Raw genomic sequence first — 10240 nt, forward strand, 5'->3', positions numbered from 1 at the left:
GTAACTCCAAACCACGAGTTACTTTAAAAAGCCTAGATTCTCAACCTCGTACATTCAAAATCTATCAAATGTCAGACCTACGCGTGTCTGAAATCGTCCCAACAACCAAAGTCTCAAACAAACCTCCGTCCGAACCAACTGAAACGAGAGTACCGTCACTTCGAACCATACGCTACTTACAAAAAAACGAAGCCAGAGCAGCGCCGTAGAGACGTTACAAGATCAGATTTTCGTGGAAGCGGCTGGCCCGAAACTCGGGGATCGTTCAATTTGCACGAGCTCGATCGGCCATTTTCCGTCATCTAGCCGACCCCTCGCCACAGGAACGTCCATGCAATCTCCTCCATCGTTTCGGGAAGGGGTTGCGAGGTTCTGGAAGAAGGGGCCGCCGCGGAGGGTTCGTCTGTGACGTGAGGAGGGTCGGTGGCACGGAATTCCAAGCCCGTGGGGACGGCCAGCGAGATATCCGAGGATATTATCCCTCGGGAAGCCGTGTAATGAAACCGTTCCGGCACCCCCGTGGTATTATCCCCCCAGCAATATAAGCCGGGGTGAGCCGGACAAGGATATAGGTGGCTGATACGTGGCGCAGCTGCACCCTCCCCCCTCCTACCCCATCCCCTGGCCACCGCCACGCCCTCTTTTATATCTCGCCCCCTTACGACGACGGATAAGTGGAGGCGCAAGATACCCCGGCGTCAGCGAAAACCCGACATCATCGTCATTAACGAATCCGCGTAATTGCCTCAGCCCTCCAAGAATCGAGCAGCCGCCATCTCGCAATCCTTTCATGGCTGGAGCAGCGGGTGCAATGGACGGACCCCTTGGGGTGGGATGCCAGCCAGGAGACACTTGGGATGAAGTGTTCGCGATTGATATTCGGTCAATCGCGTTGCCTTCTCCATTCTTCTCGTGGTTTTTTATTGCCCGAGGAATGGTTGACGCACGCTTTTGGTAAGTGCATGGAGCAGGGGGTGGTTTTCGAGGGAATTTTTGTGGAGACTTCGGGTGGAGCTTTTACATTGTCACAGGGCTAGGAATGAGGTGAGACAACGTAAGAGAGGTAACTAGATTTTTATCATTATTATTGTTTCGTCTCTAGTTTGCGACAACCTGACATGTCTACTACTAATCTTTTAAATATTCTTCAACGTTCAACTCGCCCACTTACCGTACTTGCATCGAACAATTCTCCCTCCGTCCTCTCCGCTCTTGTTCCTCGATCAACAAAACGTCCACCTCCTTGCAGCCGACTCCCACAGCCACGCATCATACTGAATCAACAAAACAATCCGTCAATAAGCTCTCCCAGCGGTCCCCCGTTCCGTGAATCCTCCCGCAAGCCTTTCAATGCGCCCGGCACTCCTCGTCCAGGGAGAAAAAGTAAGTAGTAATTCCGCCCCCGCCGAACCTCGACGAAGAAAAGAAAGAAATTAATCTCCGAACGATTCGAGGGCGCAGAGCAACGGTACAAAAGGGGTCGCGGAAGGTGGAATCCTGCCGATGCGTATATAGAAACTCTTCCCTGGTCTTCGAAGAAGTCTCACAAGCCCGGGCGCGAGCAGTTCTCTCTTGTGCGGAGCGCTTTTTCCCTCTGTCGGCGGCCTTTGATGCTCCCAGCGCGCTAGTACAATGCGCGGATCGTGCTCGTGCGCGCATTGCGATTAGTATTTAATGCGCACATTGTAGAGGGGTCCCGTTTCCCGTATCAAGATGTGAGGTGGCCCACCGTGGACCAGTTATTAGGCCCTCTGACAGGCCCATAATCCCCAGCGTACGAAAAATATAATGCCCGTTAACTCGGAGATCTTTTCAACCGGGCCCGCCCTGGGATATTTTCTTCTGTCTCTTTTTCTTTACTTCCTCCTTGCGCGAACCCCCTCCACCCCCCACTCCCACGCCATGGCCAACACAGAGGGCTCTGGCTGGCAGGAGAGGGTGCTACTGGAACACGCGCGCGACCTTTCGAACGGGGATAAGTTTCGACTGATGACAATCTACGGACAGGATCAGGGAGAAGTCACGAGTCCGTGAAACACAGGGCACTTTTTTCCCTTTGTTTGCTACGAGTAGGGACGATTTCTTCCGATCACGTGGCCACTTCTGGGACTCCAGGGACACCTTTTCGGACTCTGGATTAGGTACGGTAAGGGATATTCTTTTCAAGAGGTTCGCGAGGCTCGTGGTGCTTTTGGAATTTCTTGTGGAAATAGGGATATCGGAAAGGGAAGTTATTTATGGAAGCGGGGAAGTTGAAGTGTAGGGTATTTCTAAAGGAAAGGTGTTGAAATTGAGGTTACTTCGGTTCACTACTTTTGGAAATAGTAATTTTTTAAAAAGAAGTTATTTTTGAAAGGAAGCAAGTGGAAATGGAAGTTATGTCAGCAAAAAGACATGTTACAGTTGAGGTTATGTCTGACAGTGGTTGCATAGTAGTTGCAAGGGTCTTGAACTTGCCATTGTTTCTAAAACTAAGAACACTGAATAAACCAACAACTACTTCAAAAATAAATATAAATACACTAACCTATTCCAGCTATTACACCACTTATCACTACATCACATCACTGCGTGCCCCGCAAGTCACAGACCATCATCTGAATCTACCAATATCCCCCCTTTAAAATTTTCTCAACTCTCCCCTCTCCGAAAAGTCCCACTTTTCCTCTATCCAAAAAAAAAAAAGAATCGTCCTGTGATCCGTTGAGAAAATTTCGCGCACCGTTGGTGAGTCGCAAGATGAGGAACAAAGCGTAAGGATGCTGGCAAAGTCTGAGCCCGCGCGAAGAGGGGGGTAGGAACGAAATAAAAAAAAAAAAAAAACACGTTGCAGAGGAGGAGGAAGAAGAAAACGAGAACGATATTCCCGCGGCACGTGCACGCGGTTAAAAAGGTTCGCCGCAGAGAAGTTTCGATGTGCCGGCGCGGGTTTCTGAAAGCGGAACCGGCTGTCGTGATACGGATCTGACCAATCATAAAAGCCGCATAATGGCCACTTATTCATCCATCCCGGTCGTGGAACGAACAAAGGCGGAAATTAGTCAGGTTCGGTATGCTTATTAATTGACTGACATTTCCGTCATATTATTGTACAATGAATCGAAAGCAGCCCGTAGAGCCCTCGAAACCCCCGCGGCCACCCCTCCTCCTGCCCCTGGCCCGTTGATCGGGGGTTGCCATCAGGCTCCGTGCAGCTTAAAACGCAGCTACCTTTCTGATCGCCATCGATGCCGATCCAAAAGATTCACGACTAATAACCACCCTTCTTCGTTCAAAAATAATACTTAATTCTGTTTACAGGGAGAGTAAACAAATCACCGAGGACTTATTAGATCCACGTTTCTTTTACCTAATCGTGTCGCGGTAAGGTGTATTCATCTTTACTGTATTTTTACTCGAGAATGTTGAAACAGGATTTCTTGTTATTTTTATTCTTTTCCAATTGGGAATTCAGTTTAAATACTTTGAATTCTACAAACATTTTGAATCTTAATTATGTTTTATAATTAGAAACAGACAAAATGCTTTTTGATTTTGCAGTAGGAAGAATAAATAGTACGCAAAATTTGTCGGGATGTTTTCCACGAAAAAATTATACGGAATAGTCCACCTACAGTGTTCCCTACAATAATACAATTCATTATTTCATTCATTTATTTCAACCGATATCATTTTCACCACCCTTATCAATAATATGTTTCAATAATTTCGTCCTAGTCTGCTTCTGTACACGTGTCATCTTCAAGAGATAATCGATGAACAATATCTATATCGTAAAACGTTAATAAGCGTCCACCAAATGATTTCAACCCACCAACCAACAAAATTCTTAAATGGCACACGAAATTTTTCCACTAAGGGTATATCTTTTGTTGTCCGCCAATTACCGAATCGAAAAAGTATGTCGCGCGAATAAAAAAAATTCACCCTGATCGAAAACCATCCCGGCGAATGACGAATAAAATATCCCGGGAGCCCAGGAGGATCAAAAATGTCGCTCCACCGGCGATCGATCGCGCGAAACTACCCCTTCCATTTAAGAAACGTTCCAACTTTTTCGCGACTACGGTTCGATATCAATCTCCGCGCGAATAAAAATAAGAAAGAAGCCGAACCATTCGGAGACAAACAGATCCCTTTGCCGGGAGCTCAGATTACCAACAGGAAGGAAGGAATAACCGACGAAAAGGGAGGAAAAAATGGCGGTACGTCGAAGATCCCTAAATGGCGAACGTCCGGCCGAATCAGTGACTGCATAAGGAAATACTCAATATTTCTTTCCCTTCCATACAATGTTTTCGATGTTGCCTTGTTCGATGCTCTGAAATTACAATAATCGTTCTATTTTAATCATAAAATTCTATTCTATTTTAATTATAAAATGCATACGAGTCCGAGTATGACATAAAATCCTCTTAAAATAAAATTCAAGCCGAGGAAAAAGTTCGTAGAATTCGAAGAATAAGATCAAATTCCCCGGCGAAAGGGGTTGTAGGAAAAGGGGGTTAAGAACCGTTGGGTTAAATGGGCGGTCGTGGTCCTCGAAAAAGCAATGACAGTCGAAAATGCGATCGCTTTCGAAACGTGCGATGGGAATAAGAAGGTATAGGCGCTGATGGCGGGGCGGAGGGGAAAGGGGATGGAAGGAAAAGCGCATGTCTCAAGGGTGCTCGGTCGCGATTCCATCGCGAAGGACTCATCCTGGCCAAGCTTGAATGCTGCGGGCATTCAGAGCCCTTTTTTCCACGATAATTACACGCGAAGCCACTAATTACGGCTTTGCATGGCGCGCATCCACCGACAGGAGGAAATGGAAGAAGCCTGGAGGACGGGACGATGGAGGAGGGTTGAAGAATCGTTGGAGAACGAGCCACCGAGAGGTTGGAGATCGTCGAAACGCGGAAAATGGGACGGAAATTAAAATGCTGGTCGCTGGTACTTCGATTTTACTGAAAATTAATCACTTCTGGTCCCTCCTGTTCTTCGCCAACTTTAAATACAACGATGCTCTTAAAAACGAGCAATACCACGAAACAGGACGCGTGGAATATTTATTCGCAAAGTTGAATGCTAATATCTCGAGGGAAACCATAATGGGGTAGAAAAGGAAAGAAGAATGTTACATACAAATTAAGAAGTTGAATGGTAATTTTTAAATTAAATAGAATTGAGAGGTAAAATCGTAACGGTTATTGCGTAAATAAAAATCGACACATTTAAATGAATCAGTTCTTACTGGTGAGCCTGTAAGGTATCGGGTTTTATTTATTCGTTGCTAACGAGTGATTAATTCACTTTTTCTAGATGGGTTATTTAATCTACTTTCCTGGCACAAATCCGCTAACGTACTTTTACCTATAAAATGTTCCATCCGCCGAAAACGCACACCGGAAGTGCACTCAAATTGCATAATAACGGGTGGTCCACATTCAAAGCGCTGTAATTGCGCTTAATTTGCCTTTTCAATTTATACTGTCCTCAAACTACAGAGGTAAAACGTAGCAGCGTGAAACGTAGAATTACAGTTTAAAAAATATAGCTGAAAGCTGACGACTGTTCCTTAATTAAAAAATACGTTTTTAACAAAGGTAGGTCTATATTAGTTTCTTTTTTCAGAGAAGAATCAATATTCACTTAAAGCTAATAAAATTATGGTTGAGACTAGGAAATATATTCTCGAGCTCTGCTAATGACCCAACTTTCCTCTCTTTACACTTAACAGATTATTGTAAATCAAATCTCAACCCAACCAACAAGAACACGATTTTCCACCGTTTTAATTTGCAACAAATAAAAAGCATTGACGAACGAAACGTTCACGTGGAGCGAGATTTACAAGCGGAACTATCGATTTCGTTTGAAACCGAGTCTCAATTACTCGGCTCGCCGCGACAATCATCGTCCCCTTTTAAAAAAATATGAAAACGGAGCCTCGAGGGAAGCCAACGGATAGGGGCATCCCTCCCCCCGATACTTTTATTCCTGATTCCAGTAATTAGAATATTAATCGCGAAGCATCCTTCAGCTCAGGCTCCTTCGTCCCCTCGATTATGCATTCCGTTTCGATCGGCTGCCAACCCCTATCTGCACGAAGGGGTCGCGGAGAGGACCTCTGTCTATTTTGTTTCCGTCGTGCGTGCCCCCCCCCCCCCCATCGAGTAATGTCGCGAAAGGGGTTGTAAACTTCACTGAAGATCACCGACGCTTTAAACGTTTTCATTTCGCGGGCACTGTCCGTTTCATCACCCTCTGCGGGCACGAAGAGGGTGGCCGCGGAAAGGAGAGAAAAAATCGAAAAAATAAAGGGGGGGGGGGGAGAGAAAAAGAAGGATAAGCGCAAGGGAGAAAGGGGTCGCCATGGCGTCCAACGGATCCCGTTGCTGATTGGACGGTGGCAAGGGTACGCGTTTTTAGCCTCCCTTTGGATCTGCCCTCATTGTCATTTTAATTTCAATCCCCTCGGGGCCACAGGAGGGTGGGGCGAACGAAGGGTGGAGCGGGACCGAGAGTCTGCAGGACGCACGCACCCTTCGCAAGATTGGTTCGACGACTTGGTAACAATCGTCGATGCGGGGACCTTCTAACGGGTGTCCTGACGAACTTTTTTATTTTTGGAATCCCCAAGGTTCCCCAAAGGTGGATTCTGTGGAGTAACCCCTTCGACATTGCTGGAAAATGATTCGCTCGTTTATTTTATCTGGGTTAGGTCTGGGTTATTGATTGAATATAAATGATACTTTGATGATTCTTCAAGATATGTTCGAGAAGTTAGTACCCTCTCCGGATGACCAGGAAGCTTGATACCTTGACAAGATATGCTTATCAATTTGTTAGTGTAAACAATTCGACTTCATAGTACAACCCTCGTGCTCAATCTTTAAGGGCCTGCTAAGAAGTCGGTTGATCCAAGTTCCAAGGCGTTCTTCAGGTCCCTAAGAAGCTCGATATCCCCCCCCCCCTCCCGCGAGCTTATAAATTCATCCCAAACAGCCAAAACAACTTAAACCTGAGTCCAATTTATAGACTACCCCATCTCTGACCTGAAGAGGACACCCCGAAGGTCCTCCGCGTCCACAAATTGAAATTCCACGGAAAGATCGCTCGGACCCGGTCCCGCGGTGTCCCCGGGGTGAGAAAAAAGGCCGCGGCAGGGCCGTTCACCGGCGAAATGAAACGAGCGCGGTTCATCCCTCAGCTTTTATTCGATTCGCGATGCGACAGCCGAGATAGCCGACACACAGCGGTGTTCATCCGGTCTTCCCTCATCCCCCGGAGCTGCCTCTGAAAGCTTTTTCTCCCCTTTCAGCCACCCCCTGAGAAAGGGAACGGGAGAAAGACACAGCCAGAGGGGGGGCGAACGATGGAGACGACCGAGGGAGACGCGAGGGTGGCGTGGCAGCCGCGTAAGAAAGAGACGCGGAAGTAGCGAAAGAAGCGATGGGAGGTTGAAGACAGAGCGAGAGGGTGAGTCGGGGGAGCGAAAGAAGGAGGACGGCTGATGTTCCATCATGGGGAATGAAAATCAGGAACCCCCCCGGGGGCTCGGAATTAAAATGGCTGTCACACGCAACCGGGGGTTGTGCTCTTCCTGCGGAAAACCTCGGCGAGAGGAGGCGGCATGAAAAGAACCCCTTCCTTCCCTCCGCGTTCCTACCCTCTTTCGTACTTCTGCCACATTTTTTTTCCCTCATTACCTTATCTGCCTCTTCATTCTTTCCATTTTTTTCCACCGGTTTTCTGCGTTTCCCTGCTTCCTTTTCTATGCCCCATCTCACGGTTGTCTGTTTCGGCGGTTCTTTTTTTTTTTTGTTCCTACGGCGATCGAGGTTGGGGGGGAGGGGGGTTTGGTAAGTGAAAATTGCAATGTAGACGGCTCCTGCTTCGCCTCCGATTAATTTTTCTACGCACGAGTCGGGGGAAGTTCGTACAAGTTGGGTATTTCGGGGGACCAAACCCTTCCAGCCGAAGTCTATTTTACGGGAGAATGAAAATACTTGTTTTTAGGAAGATTCATATCTTTAAAAATTATAACTTACAGTAAAACATTTAACTGAAGAATGTCAGATAATACAACACAATCGAATTCCTCAAATTAGTCAAGATATTAATGAAACATAACACGTTAAATAAATTATAATTAAATTGTAATCATTGACGTGGTTAAATAAAATAATTAAAAAAAACATTATAATAATAAGGTAAATAGTCTCTAAAAACAGTTGACTACTAACAAATTAACCAATAACATTTCCCACCCTTCCTTTCTTAGACACTCCTCAGGAAATAAAAACGTTGAAATCTAAAACGTATAAACCAGAGCTGTCCCACCTTTAATTTAAACTTCGATACAAAATTAGTAACTTACATTGTATATTAAACAAACACGAGATCCTATTACCATCTATCAGTATCATTATCAAGTCCAGTTATTATCAGTGATTAAGGTTCACGATTTGTTAATCCACCGAAATTCATTTCAATAAAAATTAGTCGATCGATATTTCCCTGCTTCAGAAACTCGCTGTTATGGTCCCTCGAGTCGGAAAACCCGTGGTTAATTCGGAATCGAGAAATTTATAGAGCGTGTCCGCTTAGAAGGAAGTTTCGAGCACGATGAAATGCTGCTCGCAATCGGATGCGACACGCATTAGAGTACAGCGTCAAATACGGGGAGGAAGAATGCGTTTTTCCTTGAAAATGGTTCCAGCGACGTGATACGACTACTTGTATCCGTTTCGTAGCACTCGCACGAAAGTTCGATTCGCTGGATCTCGATGTACCATTTTCCACGCTGCGCTGGACGATTTGGATCAACGTGCAGGAAATGAAGTGAACGGGAAACGCTCCTTCAGTATTAGAACAATATTTTTTTAATCGTTCGAGTGGGTACACATAAAGGGAGAGGAAATTGTTTTACTTCGTTATTTTACGAATTGGAAATACCTCCCGTTTCGTATAATACTTTGATAATTATTAGAAATGAAAATAAAAACGACAAAAAGAGAAACAAAAACAAGAGAAAGTAAGAAAGAAAATGGATTGCTGTTATAGGATACTCAAATTCCAGTAATGTGCGAGTATTACTTTGCAAGAATTCAAGGAACCCAAAGTTGAAATTATATATGTCGGAAGAGCGTTATCGATCGTCGAATCGAGAATCGAATAAAGGGACGAATCGAGTTCAAACGGAGGAACGAGAGTTGCGAGGCACGAGGCTGACAGAGCTACCTTCTGTACAGTATTTCGTGAAACCAAACCGAGCGCAGTCGCGTTACAGTTAATTGGAAATCAACTGTGATAGCGTTCATCCCGTCCAAACGGTATGGAAGTGGAAATCATTGACTTCAGCGAGCGTGGAATAATTGCGTTCTGTAATAATTGACGCTCGGGGTCAAGAAATTTGCTGACCAATTGTCGCATCTTTGTTAACAATTAAACATATCACAAGTAATAATAATAGCAATAGTAGAATAATATATAGGAATAACAATAATTGAATAATAATCGAGAATTAACAATAGAATTCCCGTTGGTACCAACTAGACGTGAAAATCGCCACCTAACCCCCTTTCAAGTCTCGACTCACCCTCGATAGATGAAAAAGAGTTTCCCTGAGACAAAGATGCGTGTAAAAAAAAAGAAATGGGAGAATATCTAAAAAAAACGAGGAAATGATTCGAGCCTCTCGCAACGGCGCGACCTTTCTTCGCTGCGATGCTAGACGAGGGGTTAATCCCCCTTAGCCGAAGGATGGTTAGGCGAACGCACGCGAAAATTGCGCCCTTTTTGCGCGAGGCTGCCTTTTTCCCGGGCGTATCCGGCGCGCGATATCACGCTGCGCGGCCGTCTTTTCTTCCCATTACCCGCCAGCGTCCCTCCGCCCCCACGGAACCCACCCCCTAAGCGGGGTCTCGCGGTAGCTGAGCGTCGTCGCCAGCATGCAGCGTCGTCATCCACCCCTGGCCTCGCCGACTCATCGGGGGCGTCTAATAATGTCGCCAGCCAGGCGTTCCAGCGTTCCAACCCTCTTGGTTCGTCCACCCCCGCCTCCCAATGGCGCATGGGGCCGAAGGGTGGCGACGAGATAAAGCGTGGAAGACGAACGGAGAGGAAAACAGACGGTGGCGCGAGTAGACGGGGGGTCGGGGTGACGGGACAGGTGAAAATGTGAACAGAGAGAAAATACGGTGCCCGAGGGGGTGGGACAGGGTGAAAGGACGAGAGACAGAAGGGGGAGCGC

At 46.2% G+C, this 10240-nt stretch overlaps 1 protein-coding gene across 1 annotated transcript in view; it reads right to left on the bottom strand.

Moving 5' to 3' along the window:
* Positions 1–10240, bottom strand: part of LOC128879904 (Fanconi anemia group J protein homolog) — a 66965-nt gene that overhangs the window by 16041 nt on the left and 40684 nt on the right. The window lies entirely within an intron of this gene.

This window comes from Hylaeus volcanicus, chromosome 7 (assembly GCF_026283585.1).
Source record: "Hylaeus volcanicus isolate JK05 chromosome 7, UHH_iyHylVolc1.0_haploid, whole genome shotgun sequence".
Lineage (NCBI taxonomy): Eukaryota > Metazoa > Arthropoda > Insecta > Hymenoptera > Colletidae > Hylaeus > Hylaeus volcanicus.